This window comes from Vulpes lagopus, chromosome 20 (assembly GCF_018345385.1).
Source record: "Vulpes lagopus strain Blue_001 chromosome 20, ASM1834538v1, whole genome shotgun sequence".
NCBI lineage: Eukaryota > Metazoa > Chordata > Mammalia > Carnivora > Canidae > Vulpes > Vulpes lagopus.
Genome location: NC_054843.1, coordinates 36100764 through 36116321, shown reverse-complemented (window position 1 = coordinate 36116321; position 15558 = coordinate 36100764). Strand labels below are relative to the sequence as shown.

Below are 15558 nucleotides of genomic sequence, written 5' to 3'. Positions count from 1 at the left end.
AGTGGACTTATTTTTCATATCATATTTTCTAATAACACCTAAATGGGAAATACAAATTTTATTATTAAATGTGTTTGTAATTAATATTTTATCTTATCTTGTTTCATTCACATTTCATTAGAAGAAAGAGAGACATTTGATTTTGCATTGAAACTGTGTGCTTTATTCTGTTTTTCTTTTTTAACTAGGCTTTTGCTATGAATTCCTTAGAATTTGGTTTATCCTGGATAAATGGAAAGTAATTCACCCTAAGAAGACTGTGAAACTGTTTTGTCTCAGCAGGCTTCATTGTGAAAGCCCAGCATGAGCTAGGGGTATGTGAGACAGGCCATGCTGGACCAGACTGTTGCTGTACATTTTAAATGTTCATGAATTACTATTAGTAGATTATGGGTAAAAAGCTGGACAAATGTGAACAGCATGAACATCAACTACACTTTAATTAGTGGTGGCTCCCCATTAAACAAAGTCACACATTAGACTGTAGAAAAAGCATAGCTAGGTTTAACTTTTAAATGTGATTCATTAAGCAGTATCATATCTATTAAATTAATGGTAACATTTTTGTTTATATGGCTGAAGTTTTACTAAGAGCTTTCACACATGTATTATCTCATTTGATCTTCACAATAGCCCTATGGGATAAATAAGATATGTATTTTTCTCTTCATATTATAAGATCAGAAGGCTCAGCTATGTTAAGCCACTTACCCAGCATAGTAATTAAAAGAGTAGAATTCAAGCCCGTGTCTTAAAATTCCAAATCATTTATCATTCTGGTTCTGGTACCATCTTTAAAATCAATTGCATTCTGAACATAGATACTCAATACTAAAAATCTAGATACATTTCTAAAGCCACTGTATTTGATTTGACAAATCTTTCAAGTACATTCTCTGATAATGATTAAATTTAATTGATGATATCTTTAGAGTCCCTACAAGGAGTTAGCTTAGAAGCACAAGCTTTGAATTTTAGGAATAATAGTATAAAATCACAGGTTCCTGGGTTAATTATATGGGAACTGTCTGGCTTGTAACTTACAGATGCTATAAGCAGAACCAGTTTTTCTCAGAACCCATAAAATTTGTAAAATATTGTGCTTTCTTCACCAAGAAGAATGTATGTTCCAACACCACCATATTTCTCTTGCTTGGTCTTTTTTTAAAAAACAAATTTTGGTCATATGAACATCATATGGACAATAGGGGGGTGTTGTACTTTTTTACACAAATATCACCAGATATCACCAGTTGGTGATAACAACTTAAATGTCATATCTTCAGAAAAGTGGAGAAATCCAATTATCCCTTTTTGATGACAAATACCATAATATATATTTACAAACACATAAAGCTAAGTAGTTAAGTCTTGGAATTCCTTTTCATCACTTTAGACAGATGGACGACATACTATTACTTGCACAACATTTGTATTTAAATCTAAGTATAAAAATGAACTTAAGGAGACATGATTAAGGTAAGGATTAATTTCCTACAGACTGAAATATACAGAATGCTCCCGGTGGAATATTATCAGTATTCTACAGACTGCTTTCCTGACACCTCAGTTTTTCTTAGTTTTTGACTTTAAAATATAAGACCCTTATAACTAAATTTCTAAATATTATGACTTAAGTGCATACATATTATGTGTATACATATGTATACCAATTCTAGATGATCATTACTTAACCCTAAACAAAAGCAGCTCCTTGATTATAATAAGCTCCCTGAAATATTCTTGCAATGACTTCAATAACATGCCATATTAAATCACAAATAGATGGTAAAAACTATTTGTATGATGCTATAGATTTCCACATAAGCAGACTAAATACATATGTACACTTAAAAATGTAAGTGGTACTCATCATATCAAAAATTTTCTGTATCTGGAATTATCAAATTTAATTATATTTCGAAGTCCCAGTACTTCATAACATTTTGATTCTGACATTCTATGCATCTCTGCGTAGTTCTTTCTGAAAAAGAAAACACATTTAATGCTAATATTTCTCATTTGAATACACTGATTTGAGGCAATTCTTTAAATATTGAAATGATTAGAAATTACACCGTTCATAAATGTATTACCCCTTTCAAAATATGCTAAAAATTTAAAAAGGAAAATAGCTACAAACATTTATTCAGCATTTATGTGCCAGGCACTGTCTGAACACTTGAGCATTTTACCTTTCTGTTGTAAGCACTTTTTAAAATTTTGCTAATTTATTTTAAAAGACTATATTTGTTTATTAGAGAAAGGGAGAGAAAGAGTACAAGCAGAGACAGAGGCAGAGGAATAGGTTAGAGAAAGAAGCTCAAGCCAACTCCTGCTGATCGTGGAGAGCCCCTTGGGGCTCCATCCCAAGACCCTGAGATTATGACCTGAGCCAAAATCAAGAGTTGGATGCTTAACCAACTGAGTCACCCAGATGCTCCCACTCCTGAGCACTTCTATGGTAGGTATGGCCTTTATTTTACAATTGAGGAAATGAATGTTTAGAGAAGGTAAGAAAATGGACTTCCCAGTGATCACTAACAGGGACATGATAAAGCAGAGATTCCACTAGGCCATCTATTTCACTCTACTAGCTCCAAGCATCTGTCCAATAACTTCCTAAAATAACTAGCTGACTCATGCTGATAACCTTAGGTTAAGTGCTTGCTCTGGACTGAATTATGTCACCCTCAAACTCAAATATTAAAGCCCTACTCCTAATGTGTTGGTATTTAAGAGATGAAGTCTTTGGGAGGTAATTAGATTTAGATAAGTTCAAAAGGGTGGAGCAGTCCTGATGGATTTTTTTGCCTGTATGAAAATGAGACACCAGAAAGCTATGACTTTCTCTTTGCCAGGGGAGGACACAGCAAGAAGGCAGCCACCCACAAGCCAAGAAAAGAGCTCTCCAGAACCTGCGTGCTAGCACCCTGATTTTGGACTTCTAGCCTCCAGAGCTGTGAGAAAATCAATTCTGCTGTATAAGCCACCTTGTCAATGGTATTTTGTTATGACAGCCCGAACTAGGACAGTGCTCATACGCTACCTTTACAGTAAATAGTCTTAGCGATCCTCTGTTTACCAAGAGTAACAAATTGTTTATTTATCTTCTGTTTGAGTAATTTTTGGATTGATTTATTTATCTAATTGTGATTTCTGGTTCATTGTTACTTTTCATGCTTTATTTTATTGAATTTTGAAATCTTTTTCCTCAAAATATTGCTAAGTAACTCTGAAATGACAACTACAAAAAAATACCAGGGTTTAAACTCAACTAGATTATAAACCTAAACTCTTCAGGTCACCTTTCCCTGAAGACTAAATAATCACGAAGCTCACTAAGCACTTGCCATGTCTAATGGTGTCTTAATTTGGCTCTGCTTTTGTCTTGAAATTGTCCAGGTAATTATCAAGTCACTGGGAAATAAAGACACGATAACTCAGCTTTTCACGTATAAGCAAGTTTATTCTGCTTCAGGGATTATTGAGCAAGCTCTCAAGTGATACAGGGTTCATTTCCAAAATATTCTTAAATGAAGGGCAATTTAGCAAAGGATTTTTTGTAATTGTGTTGCAAATATAAGGAAAACAATCATGCCTTTGAATTAACTAGATTTCTTGAAACATTTGACTTCCTCACAGATCCTTTCATTCTCCTATTCTGTACATTCCTGCTTATCTTTTTCTTAAAGACATTGTTGACTTTAGGACGGATTTGCTCTAATTCTCATATATCTCTGCTTAGCACTTATGAAAAGTGATAACAATAATTTTTTATTCATGCAAGTCTTATCTTTTAGATATTAGTTTCTTTCTTAGAAGGAATATTACAAATATTTGCGTGCAGATCTAGTGTTCAATATATAATATCTCTGTTGGTTGGTTGATCTAATGAAGGAAAGACTTAACTGAAAATGTTTTGAAAGAGCATTCAAACATAGATATTAATTACTACTAAAACAGACTTACATTCAATGTAAACTCGTGATTTAAATGATTTCTGAAAAATAGACATATTTCTCAAAAGTAGTGTAGAAAAATTATTTAAAAAAGAAACTACGGATTCAACAGAATGATAATTTATGTTCAGTAGTCTCAACAAGTAAAATTACAACAAAAATAAAAGCCATACTGGATATATAATAACTACTCATTTAAGATACATGTGCATAGATATTTACACCTTTATGTATTGGAACTAATCTTCACATAGTAATAATAAATAATAATAATAATAATAATAATAATAATAATAATATAAATAATAATAATAATTCCTAACATATTTCCAAGCACTTACCATTTGTCTAATCTTGTTCTAAACTACTTTATATGTACTAATTCACTGAATTCTCACAGATGAAATATAATTCTAACACAAGACCATTATAAATAAAAATTTAGACAGAATTTTATAAGAGTTTTGGGATTGGATTTGCTATGCATCAGAGTTCAACAAAAAATAAATTTGTTAATGAAACAATTTTAGGAAAGTCACTTGACAAATTCTCATCTGTCAAAAGCCTTTTATTTGATACCAGGAAAGATAGCAAAAATAGGTCAATATTTAGGTCAATTATACCAAGACCCTCCCTGGAATAAATCATACCTATATTTGAAAAAGGAAATTTGATTAGTAATTTATTCAATGCTAATTAGTTTCTAGCCACAAGCCACCTTTACCACCCACATAACCCCTTCATTCCAATACCTTTGGGTTAATTCTAATCATATTCTGAAAGTTGTTTAACCTAACATGTCTTTAGGGGATAATTTTCTAACCACATTTTAAACTACCCCCCACAGTTTTCTACAAACTAAGATGCATCACCAAAGTTCTCTTTTCTTCCTTTTTTTCCAAAATGGAACAAAGGAAATATTAAAACATAAGGGATAGATGATGATTTGATATTTTCTACTGGAGGAGGTATTGTTCCCCTGAAAATAAATGGACAACCACATCTAAATTCTAGTTGTTGGCATTGTAGTAAACAATGAAAATGATTAAGTGGGTCAATAAAAAAACCTAAATTTCAAAGCTTTCAAGTTTTAAATAATATGAATGATTCTAATTTCAAATAACCAATAAAAACTGAAAAATATTATAGAGTGGATTCATTATAATCCTCACAATTTTTATGTTGAAGCCACTGACGATGATTTAGCTGAGTAGAAATATTTACCTACTAGAGGTATTTGTATACTGAGAAATTGAAATGATGACTTCTCATATACGTATATAAGTGTATACGTATACTACAGGGTGCATCTGTACACATGCAAAAATGCGCACACAAGAAATATATAAATATATTTATATGTCAGAGACATGTTGAGCTCCCTTTTTTTTTCTTTTCTTTTCCCCACTACCCAGGGCTATCTATTATTTTAAATGTATTTTATTAGGAAAGTAGTTCTTATTTTATTCTCATTCTTATTATTTTAAGAATTTCAGGAACTTAAACATTTTTGAATAATATTCCTTTTATTATAGGTAATTATCTTTTAAAAAATCTCATGTGTACTGAAGTTGTATATGTGTTAGCTTTATTTTTGGAGAAGGCATTATGAAATATTTATTATATAAAAGGTGACTAGCAACTGATAAGGTTTTAACTACTGTCTTATTGTGAGGATCAAATGGTCTAAAATATTTGAAAACACTTTGCCAAGTGATTATGAATTCTACTTTTTACTAGATCTCTTTTTTATTATCTCCATTAGGAAGCAAGTCAGGCATTTCTATCCCCATTTGACAGATATCAAAACTGAGGAAGTAGGCAAGGAAGGGACTTGTCAGGTATTAAGGGCAGAACTTAGGGAAAGTCAGTTTATCACCCAGTCTCTGACCACCAGCAATCTGTCTGTTGCTTTCTATGGAAAGGAGGCCAACGAGGGACTTTTGAACAATTTTGGTAATATACAGGTTTCTAGTTTAATGGTGTCAATTATAATGATGTTTGTTTGTTTTTAAAGATTTTATTTATTCATTCATAGAGAGAGAGAGAGAGAGAGAGAGAGAGAGAGAGGCAGAGACACAGGCAGAGGGAGAAGCAGGCTCCATGCAAGGAGCCCGATGTGGGACTCGATCCAGGATCCCCAGGATCACGCCCCGGGCTGCAGGCAGCACTAAACCGCTGTACCACCGGGGCTGCCCAATTATAATGATATTTGGTCTGTGTTGGTTTCTTGAAAGTAATCAAAACCTAATTAATATCAATATATACTTCCGTACTTAGGTTCTACATCCTTTGACCTATGATCACTGCTTCAGTAACTTTGGGACTTAATTTTACCATTATATTTTCAAAATCAAATTAAGTATAAATACACCGGCTAAATCAAGAGTTACCTCATTCCATTTCAAGTTTTTATTGTAAATCCAATAAAAATTCAAATTTTTATATATTTAATTTATTTTTAAAGATTTTATTTATTTATTCATGAGAGATACACAGAGAGAGGCAGAGACACAGGCAGAGGGAGAAGCAGGCTCCTTGTGGAGAGCCTGATGCAGGACTCAATCACAGGACCCGGAGATCACAACCTGAGCCAAAGGCGAGATGCTCAGACATCCCAACTTATTTATTTTAGAGGAGGGCAAGGGCACAGGGAGAGGGAAAGAGAGACTCTCAAGCAGACTTCCCGCTGAATGTGGAGCCCAAGGCAGGGATCAATTTTAGCACCTGGAGACTATGACCTGAGCCAAAATCAAAAGTCCAGTGGTTAACTGTCTGAGCCACCTAGAATCTCCATACCTCACTCCATTTTTAAAAAATTGACTATATCATCCAACAATGGAGAACCATGGAATGCACCCCCTTTAGATCAGTTGGTCTAGCAGCCTTGTGGAGGATGAATTTACTCATCAGAAATACTGTCCAGGAAGCTGTTGCAGCACACAAGCAAGAGATGATCAAGGCCTAAACTAAAACAGTGACAGTGGGGCCAAATGCCCACAAGAGAGGGAAGGAAAAGAATCCAGTTAAGAGTCTAGAGTCAATGGCTGCCTAGAATTCTGTTGGTTGCAAAGAAAATACAGGAAAAAGAATAAAATGAAGAAAAATGAAGGTGTGTAGGGAGGTTTTATATTTTAAAGGATTAGGTTTTAAGTATTATACATTAAGGTCATAATTCAAAACTGTTCAAATCTCTTTCTATAAATATCTTGCAAATTTGTTATTTTAGGTATTAGCAGTGAATCTAAGGTACTTTCTTTACTTATTTAAGGGGGAAAATAAGACACAATTTGAAAATAGCTTAAAACTTTTACCAACTATAGACTTTAACATCCCACAGTGTGCTTTAATGCTTCTAAGACTGTGGTTCCTAATTTGAAACATTTCACACTTAGTTAAATTTTAAGGGGTTGAAAACCCTGTAAATTCAAAATACAAATAAATATAATGGAAATGTGTGAATGCCTTCACTTGATATTCACAGATGGGAGGGTATAAAGCTGATATCAGTAGCAACAGAAATTAGAAACTAATCACCACTAATGTTAAATAAAGATGGCATAGAACAGAATAATCTGATTTAATTGAAATTTAAATTCATAGTATGCAAAAGAATAGGAATACAATCATCGCTTCATCTTTTATCAGTGCACACAAGCAATATCAGGTTGCACAATCACATTCCATTGCAAAGTATCATGATGCCATTTAATAAAGAATAGCTAGAGAAAGCGATGCTGACGAATAAATTATGGTTTTAAGTGCTTGAACTGCATATAAATTTACCTTCTGGAAGGGCTGTTAAACAAAAGAACTCTAGAATCTATTCAGAGTGTTATAAAAAAAAATGTATGGCCTTTGCCCTGTTTTTAACCTCATCTCTCATTACAAAACCTTTCTACCATACCAATATGAAAACCTATTTTAAAGGAAAATTCAATGTCCTAATCTCAAAATAATACTACAAAGGTTCTATTTGTTGTTGTGGTAGAAGGTTGGGGATGAGTGGTAGATCTTTTGATTTATCTTTTAGACTATACTCTGTTGTGCTTTTAGTTTTGTTTTGAAACTACTACTTAATCATTAGCACACCTGACAATGCTGACTTCCCACTTGTCAGCCCATGAAAGCTATACTGGGAAAAATGGAGAGTGATTAATAGGGCAGATTTATATAAATCCTGTAATATTAGAGGAGGATTTTTCAGTGGAATAAAGGACCTGATATGAGAGCATGAATGGAATAGGTGTTTAATATAATAGTATCGTTTATTTAGAAATGTCCTCTACTTGTCTGATTTTAACAAAACTGTTTATAAAAGAATTATAGCAGGATATTTAAGAAATTTTATTTAAAAAAGCATAAAAATAGACTTCTCAGACAGCAATGCTATAATTAAACATTTAAAATATGCATTTTATATAAATTATACATAAAAAACTTGTCACTAAAATGCAGCTAAATTAAATTCAAATTTGTAAGTAGTTAATGGTGAATCCACAGTGTCAATTGGAAAACCCATCGTAAGTCAGCAAAAATAAAGAAATAAATGACACAACATTCAAATGGGTTATACAGACTTCACTATCTATATAGGAAGTTTACCAGTTCATTGACAAAGACAAATACTTTTTCTGGACTTGACATCTAGGACAATTTTGTTACAATGAATGAAGATTTGTGTCATATCAACACACATAAAAGGATATTATGTATGTATGTATATAAATACATATATAGTAAGTATATATATTACATAAATTATATAAAATTTTATATATATTTTATATATTATATATATATTATATTTTTAATAAATTATTTTATTGGTGTTCAATTAACAACATACAGAATAACACCCAGTGCTCATCCCGTTCCCCCCTCAGTGCCCGTCACCCATTCACCCCCACCCCCAACCCTCCTCCCCTTCCACCACCCCTAGTTCGTTTCCCAGAGTTAGGAGTCTTTATGTTCTGTCTCCCTTTCTGATACTTCCCACACATCTCTTCTCCCTTCCCTTATATTCCCTTTCACTATTATTTATATTCCCCAAATGAATGAGAACATGAATGAAGCATATATAATTAATATATAAATATATAGCATATACAAATTATATAAGCTATATTCTATACTATATGCATAAACGTATATATTTAAGAACCATACTATATTCTCTCTCTCTTTATATATATACACACATAAAACTGACACAGGACCTCACCATTTTTAAGATGGCTTTTGGGAAATACTGCTTTAAACTCATCTTTTAAAAAAATTATGAAGGTCAGGACTTTGAAAGAACCTATATGGTAAGAATTGAGATCTAATGTTTCCAAAATTGTTAGATATTCTTTGTTCTCAAATATGACCCTGATGCGTGACTTGAATATGACCCTAATGCATGACTTGAATCTGGCAGGTACTTGAACCTTTCCTCAGCTATGAAGACTATGTGTCTGCAATTCTGGAATATTGCCGCTAGAGGCCAGCCTTCCTTGGGCAAATGATAAAGCAATAAACATTTTTCTCAAAGAAAATATCTTATTTTTATTTTTAAAATTTTTAAAAGATTTTATTTATTTATTCATGAGAGACACAGAGAGAGGAAGAGACGTAGGCAGAGGGAGAAGCAGGCTCCATGCAGGGATCCCAATGTGGAAGTCCATCCCAGGACCCTGGGATTATGACTTGAGCCGAAGGCAGATGCTCAACCACTGAGCCACTCAGGTGTCTCAAGAAAATACCTTTTTAATGAAAATAAATAACTTTACTGTTTATATAACTAGTTTTTATAATATGTGCTATGTTTTTAAAAGTTGACTACCTTACTTATATCCTAAGAACTTTATGTAATTCATTGTCACTATAACAAGATAAAACCATTTACTAAATGTTTGGTTTTTTTTTTTTTTTTTTGGCTAAGCACTTTCCACAAATTGTATTAAAACTCACAAAATTCTATAGAAAAGATACTCTAATTTCCATGTTATAATGAAGACACTAAGGTTCATAGAGGTTAAAAATCTCAGGGCTTTTCATATTTTGATTTCTGTCTACATTTTGATGGTCATTTTGAATTCTAAGGTAATGCTATGCTGAGTTATTTATAGTTTCTTGAAAATTCTCATCTCACATATGTGTACATGTTAGTTAAAAATACCTCTGCAATATATCTTCACTCAGTCTCCCTTTTCCTTACTCAACATTATAATATCTTACTCTTCTACAACCATCATCTCAAATCATATTTTCTGTGGGAGATCTATTCTGCATGAATAATCATGAAATTACATTCCATAGAGTTCTCTTAAGTCATTTTTCTATAGTAATGTTATCAAGTATATAATCCCAGGCAATGAACATAAGCTATTTATACCATATCAAAAGATATGTACTATACTATCTCCTTTATCTTGCATGAAATTTACCAAACATTAGATTATCAAGCTACTAACAATAATTTTTAGAGTATATTTTGGACAAGTTAAAGTCTTTTGGTTGAAAGAGTCTAAATGAAACTAGGTTAAGCCAAAAAAATGTATCCATACATGGAATTGGAAATTATGAGAATAAGCTCATTTAAGCCCTGGCTAGATCCAGATACCCATGCTGCTTTCTTCATCAACAGTTGTATCTCATACTCAGGCTGGTGCAGGCTGGAAAGGAAAGACTGTTAACTGTTGAAGACTTAAATATCTTTATAGAAGACAGTTTTATAAAGAAAAAAGCGATTCTCATTTCCTCAGTATCCATTTAAATTCAGTGAGGAGCTCTGATCCTCCTTGGGTAATGGGTCTTCCATCTGAAGCAAAAAATGAGGTTTCATGATCGGCTAGGTCAGCGCCAGAGGTGCTTCTGTAACCAGAGATTTACAAAGCACACTAATGGAAAACTTCCTCAGAACTATCTGGAATGACTTAAGGTTTCCCAATGCATAAAAAGGCTCCTCAGGGCAGCCTGGGTGGCTCAGCGGTTTAGCGCAGCCTTCCGCCCAGGGCCTGATCCTGGAGATCTGGGATCGAGTCCCACGTGGGGCTCCCTGCATGGACCATGCTTCTCCCTCTGCCAGTGTCTCTGCCTCTCTCTCTTTCTGTGTTTCTCATGAATAAATAAATAAAAATCTTGAAAAAAAAAGAAATTAAAAAAAAGAAAAGGCTCCTAATATAAAAAAAAAACAAGAGGTATCTAACTAGAGATGCACAGCTAAGGAAATATATCATGCAACACAAGTTTTAACACTGAGTATATATTTTCCACTGCACATTTTATCAAGTTGCAATTTTTGTTTAACATGAGCCTATTTGAATATTTCTATGCTGCTAAAAGAGATGAAACAACTAAGCCCTTGAAGGTTAGTAAAGCCATGAGAAGCTGAACAGATTGTGAGTCTGTACATGATTCTGCCAGGGAACACTTTTTGCAGATGATCTTGCCCTAGAGATATAACAGGAAAATATTCTTGTGACTATATATTATTTTACTATTTGGAACAGTGTAACATACTGACAATAAATGGACCTAAAATGAAGTAAATAAATCAAGTTGCTACAGGCAAAGCATACTTGCAGACTAAAATTCTCATTAGCAGCACAAAGCTGGAAGCCAAATTTTTGCTACCTTAGCAGCACCCTAGCCAGAGAGGCACTAATTAGACAAGGAGATAAACTGTGTTGCTAAAGCAAACCCATTCTTTGTTTATGATTAGGCACTGAATGACAGCAGTGACCATCAAGATCCAAATTCCAGCTGTCTCATATAAAGAACAAGGGAACATCTATGACTAAAACACTTGCCAGGCTGAGGAACGGAAATAGGGTCTTTGCTTGAACTGTAACTGGACAAAGTTTGACCTCAAATAGGTGAGGAATCAAGTAAAGTGAAACAGAGGGATGCATAAAATGATAAAATGAAATATTTCAAGAATACACCAGGGCATAATCTGGAATAACCTTTAAGCACTGTAGACAGAAGATACTTTTTTTTTTTTTTTTAAGTAGGTTCCATGCCCAGCATGGAGCCTAACACAGGGCTTGAACCATGACCCTGATATCAAGACCTGAGCTGAGATCAAGAGTCGGACACCTAACAGACTGAACCGCTTAGGCAACCTGACTATAAACAGCTTAGAACAGCAGAAACTGGATTTCAAAACTAGCACTTACTTCATGTGTAGATTACTATAATGAATTCTTAAGTGATATCATTGATGTGGTGGAAAATGATGGGAACTGGTTATTGTGGGTATTTCATAAAGACCAGTAAGGTAACATTAATAGTAACAGATATTCTGAGAAGGGTAAAGCAGGAAACAAGACCAGATCAACTCCTAGGGTGTCAGTAAGCCACTATGTCACAGTTTTATTATACATACCTTAGATCTGGACACTAATGCAATTGCTTCGTTTTAAGAACAGAATATGTGCAAGAAAATTCACCTTCCCAAGACCACATATTTATATGAGATCATAACTTGTATTAGAATTCAAGAATTTCAGGGACACCTGGATGGCTCAGTTGGTTAAGTTCTGCCTTCTGCTGAGGTCATGATCTCAGGGTCCTGGGATTCAGCCCTGCATCAGTCTCCTTGATCAGCTGGGCAGGGAGTCTGCTTCTTTCTCTCCTTCTGCTTCTCCCCCGACTTCTGTATATACTCTTTCTCTCTCTGTCTCTCAAATAAATAAATAAAATCCTTAAAAAATAATTTACGAATTTCTAATCTGATGTCTTTATATTATACTGGTTGCAGACAATAGAAATACCATCATCACCAAAAACACACATATTTCTACATTATGTTATTACTGATACTGACACTTGGGTCTTGAATTACGCTGTTATATTTTTGTCTAAAGACAATAATAACTTACTCGTTTCTGGCAAGGATGTCTTTTCTATTAAAATACATTATTTGTTAAAATCACTGCATTTTATGTATATTCCTCTAGAGCACTATGTACAGTTAAATGTATGTACATCTTCATGCATAGCTTTAAAAAGCTATTTTAATTCATACATTTTTATAAAATTTTCTAGCATGAAAATTCAAATTTTTGAAATAGAGGTCTACTAAACTGGCTTGTTATTAGTTGCATGGCTAAGAGACACTGTGAAGTCAGCCTTGTCTTTGACATAGGCAATGTCAGAGCTCACTGCATATTATTGTCACTTCCTTGTCTCAAGGCCATGCCTCTCATTACCAGGGTCTGATGGCTGATGACTATAAAATATGAGCTCAACAGTATCTGGAAAACATCCCTCCTTCACAAAACAGTCTCTGAGTTACCCTCAATGCCAGAAACTCATTTTATGGATAATATAATCTATCCACAACTAGAGAAAAGACTTATGAACCAAATATCTTTGGGACAAATAGCGTATTAATTTGAATTCCCAACAAAACATGAGGAAAAATATCCTGGTCTATGATGTGATGTAAGAATTCAATCTACTATAGACATTTATCCATAAATACAGAACATAGAAATATGTACTTATAATCATCATTAATGAGATTTAACTGATTTTTAAGCATCAATTTATTTTTTTAAACTTCTTTCTATTTTTCCTTTAATGTTTAAGTTCACATATATGCACCCCAAGCTGACATTTTCCTAAATGGGTAGCCTACCAAATTTCAGCAGAAAAGAAAACTGTGTGGAGAGCTATACTGTGAATTGTTTTAAGTATAAGAATCCGAGGCCACTCTTGTCCATCTTGCAAGGTGGCGGGCGAAAAAGCCGAGCAGCCAGATACTAAGGAGAAGAAACCTGAAGTCAAGAAGGTTAATGCTGGTGGCAAGGCAAAGAAGGGTAACCTCAAGGCTAAAAGGCCAAAGAAGGGGAGGCCCCACTGCAGCGAAGCCCTGTCCTAGTCAGAGGAACTGGCAGGTACCCCCGCTGGGCTGTGCATTCCAGAAGAGCCATGCACGAGGGGAAGTATTCGGCAGCTAAATCCAGGGTTGAAAAGAAAAAGAAGGAGAAGGTTCTTGCTACCGTTACAAAACCAGTTGGTGGTGACAAGAATGGTGGTACCCGAGTGGTCAAACTTCGCAAAATGTCCAGGTATTGTCCTGCTGCAGATGTGCCTCGCGAGCTGTCGAGCCGTGGCGAAAGCCTGTCAGTCAGCCTGCGAGAAGCTGCGAGCTCGCCTCACCCTGGGGCCATTCCGACCACCCTCCCTGGGCGCCACAGAGGCAAGAGGGTAGTTTCCTGAAGCACCTGAGCAGTGGCCTACTACCTGTGACTGCACCTCGGCCCTCAACCGAGCTCCTCTGCCTAGAACACACCGGAAATTTGTCATTGCCACTTCCACAAAAATTGACGTAAGCAGTGTGAACATCCCCAAACATCTCCCGGACGCTTATTTCAAGAAGCAGCAGCTGCGTGAACCCAGACACCAGGAGGGGGAGATTTCTGACACAGAGAAGGAGAAATACGGGATTCCAGAGCAGCGCAAGGTTGATCACAAAGCTGTGGACTCGCAAATTCTGCCAAAAATCAAAGCTGTTCCTCAGCTGCAGGGCTACCTCCGCTCTGTGTTTTCTCTCACAAATGGAGTTTACCCTCACAAATTGGTGTTCTAAATTTCTTACAAAGAACCTAATTAAACAACTGATCCATTAAAAAAAAAAAAAAGAATCCGAGGCCATAATTCTATTTCACTAAGCTTTATAACTCAGCTGAAGAAAGCCACATTAAGGAAAGGAATTATATAAAATGAGAACACTTGGCATGAATTATTAACATCTTGAAAGTACATTCATATGGATAATTTATTAATTTAATGTTCTTACTTTGCAGATTCATCAGTAAAATTATTAGAATTTTATGTCAAATGAAAGTCTTTGCATGGGATCCTTACTACAGAATAGTACAAACAGAAGGACAGGGAAACAGATTCTGTGCAATAGATGGGAATTCTCTTTTCTAGAGCAGCTTATCAGCCCCTTCAAGCAAAAGTCCACAACCATCAGCTTTGCATAATAAATAAAGGTAACAATAAGAATGATCATGCTACTGATATTTAATTATTCTTATAATAAAATTAAAAATTCTCAGGAACTCCTTTTAAATGTAACTCACGTTTCTGTTTTCTGAGCTGCAACTCTCACTTTTCAACAGTACTCCATACCTGACTAGATTCACACAGAATCTTGGCCATACTTTCACTGGAAGATGATGTAGAAGCTAAATTAACAAATAATCATTTACTCTTCCAAAACAAGTTTTTTTTATGAATTTATTTTTTATTGGTGTTCAATTTGCCAACATATAGAATAACACCCAGTGCTCATCCCATCAAGTGCCCACCCTCAGTACCCGTCACCCAGTCACCCCCACCCCCCGCCCACCTCCCCTTCCATCACCCCTAGTTCGTTTCCCAGAGTTAGGAGTCTCTCATATTCTGTCTCCCTTTCTATTATTTCCCACTCATTTTCTCTCCTTTCCCCTTTATTCCCTTTCACTATTTTTTATATTCCCCGAATGCATGAGAGCATATAATGTTTGTCCTTCTCCGATTGACTTATTTCACTCAGCATAATACCCTCCAGTGCCATCCACGTTGAAGCACACGGTGGGTATTTCTCGTTTCT

General features: G+C 34.8%; 1 pseudogene; it reads left to right on the top strand.

Annotated features, from left to right (window-relative positions):
* The first annotated feature begins 11256 nt into the window (after positions 1-11256).
* Positions 11257-14599, top strand: LOC121479381 (annotated as a pseudogene).
* Positions 14600-15558: the final 959 nt, after the last annotated feature.